At 39.8% G+C, this 4,639-nt stretch overlaps 1 pseudogene; it reads right to left on the reverse strand.

Annotated features, from left to right (window-relative positions):
- Nucleotides 1-1,229: 1,229 nt before the first annotated feature.
- LOC112918461 (proteasome subunit alpha type-1 pseudogene) lies at nt 1,230-1,967 on the reverse strand (annotated as a pseudogene).
- Nucleotides 1,968-4,639: the final 2,672 nt, after the last annotated feature.

A 4,639-nucleotide genomic window follows, 5' to 3' on the forward strand; every position in this document is an offset into this window, starting at 1 on the left:
AATTTTTCACTTTCTTGGAACTCTAGTATCAATATGCAAATATACAATATACAAATATTCTATTTCCTATCTTAAAATGAATAATGAAAACCAGAGCCTTCTACTCTCTCTACCATTCCTGCCAGTCACCATCCCATTGTTTGGTTTTCTTTTGCAGCAAAATTCTTTGAAGCACTTGCTTTTATCCACTGCCTTGTTGAAATCTCCACTAGAAAAGTTAATTTGTATCTCCAACAATATATCCAAAATATATCCATTTGCCTCCATCTCGGTTGATGGCAAAACCACCCTTTTAAGTGCTCAGAGCCAGATTCCTACAGTGATCCCTCATCTTTTCTTTCTCTCTTGCCTCACATCCAATTAGTCAGAAAATCTCATTTACTCTACCTTTAAACTGCATGCTTTATCTGATCAATTCTCATCATCTCCACCATTAGCACCCTGGTGAAAGCCCATGATTGTCTCTCCCTCCTAATTAGTCTCCTTGCTTCCATTCTTGCTCCTTACCATTTGTTTCAACAAGGATTGATCCTTGTAAAGCATAAATCAGATCATGTCAGGCCTCTGCGCAAAACTCTCAGTCTAAAAGCCAATATACTAACAGTGGCCTACAAATTCCTGTACGAACTGGGCCCCTTATTCCTCTCTGACCTCATTTTCTATTATATTTTCCCTCCTACTCAGACAAGCGCATATGCTCTACCTCAAGGTCTTTGCACAGGCCCACTTCCTGGAATTCTCTTACCCTGGATACACATGAGACTAGCTCCCTCCTTGCCGTAAGCCTTTTTGAAGATTACCTTCTCGATGAAGTACAGTAGGCCACCTTATTATTTATTTATTTATTTATTTATTTATTTATTTATTTATTTATTTCACAGTTATTTTTAAAACCACAAAGACACTATGTTCTTCATATAAAAACATTAGTACAGATAACTATACTTTCTAGAAAATGATTATATAGACCCTCTCAAAGGAAAATGTGCACCATTATATGGTTCAGACAAGTTACTTGGGAAAAACACATCTGGACTGATTCCTAAAACATACCAGAAGACCACGGTGCATCTTTTGGTTCAAAGTATAGATTACTGTCATCAGTAAGGGCTCCTGCATTCTTACATATTTGATAATACACATATAGACTGGATTGTGACTTAATGCTCCATTGGTTCATCAGCCTTTTCTGCAGGTTCATCAGCAGGTTGAGCAGATTGTGCCTTTCTCTATGGTCTTTCTTCAAGACCTTGCAGGAACGGAGATACATCATCATCATCATAAATCGTAAACTCCAAGTCTTTACCAACAATTCCAATGGAAACATTCTTTGTAGTTAGGTCCTGTTCTGCAGGAAGTGTCTCTTGTAAGGCACGCAGACCATGTTTAACCAGTTCATTCAAATTGCACTCCATAAACCCAGACATATGTCTCTCCAAGTAAGTACCAGCTGATTGAGAACGGGCTCCAATGGACATGGCTCTACAGTCAAAATAGTTGGCAGATGCACAGGTTTGGAAAATGTGAGGGCCCATATCATCATAACCAGCAATAAGTAGTCCAACACCATATGGTCTCTGGCCATACCATTGTGTTGGTATCTGGGTCTTGCTTCCAATTAGAGATACAAGACGAGACACAGCAAGAGGTCTGTCAAATACAAATCTGGAATCCAGACACTCCTGGTGCATAAAATTACATAACAGTCTAGCATCAGCAGTAAGTCCTGCAATTGAGATACCAATATGGTTATCAACATGGAGAATTTTCTTCTGATGAGCTGCAAGCTCTGACTGTGCTCTCTTCAATGCAACCAACACTGCATGGGTTTTTGATTTCAGACCAACTGTGGCTGAACCTTGTTTGACAGCTTCCATTGCATATTCAATTTGATGAATCCTGCCCTGAGGGCTCCCAACAGTGACGTCATCGTCATACTGGTTGCCAAACATGGTTCAGGTGCAGTCCGGCTACGGCCTCCAGCAGAAGTAGTGGCTTCAGGAGCGTGGCCCAGGCCACTCTATTTAAAAGCACATAACATCTCCGCCCTGATCTTACCTGTTCTGTTTTTGCAAGATGTTTGCTACCTTCTAATACACTATATAATTTCTTTCTTTTTTTAATGATTATTTTTGTTGTTTGTTTCTTTCCACTAGAATGTAAGCTCTGTGGAGTCTGGGATTTTTTTTTTTTATCTGAAACCACTCAGTGCTGGCTCATAATAGGTGCTCAATAAATATTTGATCAATGAATTGATCTGAGAAATTGAGAAATGCATTCAGTATCACCTATTAAATTTATTGATCGAGTTGTTTTACTGTGTGAAATATCAATTTTCTTTGAAGATGTGGTACTAGAATCATATATTAAATCTGATATATATCATATATATGCTTTAAATATAAAAATATGCTTTATATATGAAATCTGATATATATCATATATATATGATATATATGCATAATTTATTACCCCAACTGCTACCCTGTCATAAGGTTTTGTTGAAATGGTTAAGAGTTTACTCCAGAAAAATCTTTGTTTTAGCCTACATTATATTTAAAAGCAGCATTCTTTTGTTAACTAAGACCTAAAATCATGCATTTACTCTAAAGAGAGAAGTTTGAAGAGGTGGTATGAGCTTCATGCCTTGGAATTTGACATTGAAGACTCCCCGGAATCCTCCCAACTGCTGGAGACCTAGCTGAGAGCTAAGAATAGTGCAGAACGTAAACTTCTATAGTAGCAACTGTGAAAGGAATTTTTAGAAGCAGCATGAGACTATAGCATTGTCAGAGAGTTTGAGAAATGGCACTCTTTAATTGTCAAAAGTACATATTTTTAATTATGTATTTTACTATGCTAAATTCAAATGGAAAAGCTTGTAGGATCCTGCTTCCTGGTGTCATTAATTTATCTCTCTTCGTTCATGTCTTATTTAACATTATTATGAGGGAACATAGAGCAAAGGTCTATATTTGGCAAAAGACTTACGCTTCTTGCCACATTTTATAGGAAGACCATTAGGGCTTCCCAGAAATGCATGGGGCAGTTTTATTTGACATTGGATTGTAACTTGTTGAATTCATTTTAGACTCAAGATCCTCATTTTTGCTTGCAAGCTTTCAGGGTGGGTTCTAGGAAAGTCTAGGAGAATCTGGGAAGTAGTATTGGTTTTGGTTTCCTTCTAACTGCCCTTCCAGCATTCTTCTGTCAGCTTTCAGCATCTTGATCCTTGTGTCCACCTTGGTCATGGGGAATCCCACAGAGCCTCCCTTTCTCAGGAAGTGCCTTTTGCCCTGGCTCAACCTGGCTCCTTCCCCTTCAGTGGAAACCTATTCTTAATTGGCTGAGGGCTGGCAGAAAAAAAATTAGTCTACATTTTTTCTTGTGAAATAAGGAAATTGGTCTAGATGATATCCGAGATCCCTTCCTGCTCTAAAATCTTGTGATTCTATGATTCTGTCTCTTTTCTGGGCAAAATGAAAACTACTGATTATATTTTCCTTGAGAAAACTGTCATCTTCATCTGTTTGTGGAAATATTCTTTTTGTTTTATTGATCTCTTTTTTGTATTCTCAGAAATATTATCTGGACTTAAAAAGAGTATGTTTCATAGAAGATAGGTCTGTCTCAGACCTAGTCTCTGGGGTTTCTATTCAAACCCTTCCCTGGGACCTAGGGGCCGTTTGGTGGCAAGGTGTCAGTGCATGTCCCCCTCTTGGTGAATGCATTGCTTTGCAGCCAGCTTTGCCATGTGCTGTTCCACTTTCGGGCTCAGCATGGATCACTGAGTCCTCGAGAGGACCATTTATTGAAAGGTAATATTACTGGCAAAATTATGGTTTGATAACCATGGTCCTTGCAGGCAGTCTTTGTCAGAGCATCCCACGGACAAGAAAGAAGTAAATGAGTGTTATTGTCCACCTTGCCACCCACAGGCCTCTGCTGAGATTAATTGTTGGCAAACTCTTCCTAAGATCCCTGGCTATAAAGCACTCTAGGGAATGCAAAAAGATTATAGTCCTTACTCTGTTGGAAAGCTGAGCTAATTTTGCCTGGATCTGACCCTCTGGTTCCAGGGAATCTAGTTATTCCAATCCTGTCACTAAGATGACACACTCTAACAATGACATCGAAGAGTGTGATTAGCTGCTCCTCAGGTGTTGGCCCCCCAGCATTTCCTTTCAAGCTCACAGATATTTCCCTGGAATTTAAAACGCCTTCTGAAGTGCAGGGCCTTCCATCCTTTGTCAATCATCCCTGCTTTGTAGCTGGTCAGTGGCTGGAGCCAGAGCAGGAGGACAGGCCATGTCAGTCATGTGAGTCTGCAGTGAGGCACAGGGCAGGAGCCACAGGGGAGAGGCTAGGACGACAGGTGCAGGGCACAGACAGGACAAAGTTCTCCCAGCAAGGGGCTGGGGGAACCCAGGTGAACTACCTGCAGAGCAGGCTCATTAAGTTTCATATTATTTTCCAGAGCTTTCTTCTTTGCTTCTGTGTGACTGGCTGACACTCACAGTCATGCTTGATTAGAGTATTACTTTCTTTGTTACCAAGGCAGTTTTATTACCAAAACTTGGTGAAATATTATAAAGAAAATTGTCACGATATGTCACTTAAAGAGGCCCAGTGAAGGGAA

Source organism: Vulpes vulpes, chromosome 3 (genome assembly GCF_048418805.1).
Source record: "Vulpes vulpes isolate BD-2025 chromosome 3, VulVul3, whole genome shotgun sequence".
Lineage (NCBI taxonomy): Eukaryota > Metazoa > Chordata > Mammalia > Carnivora > Canidae > Vulpes > Vulpes vulpes.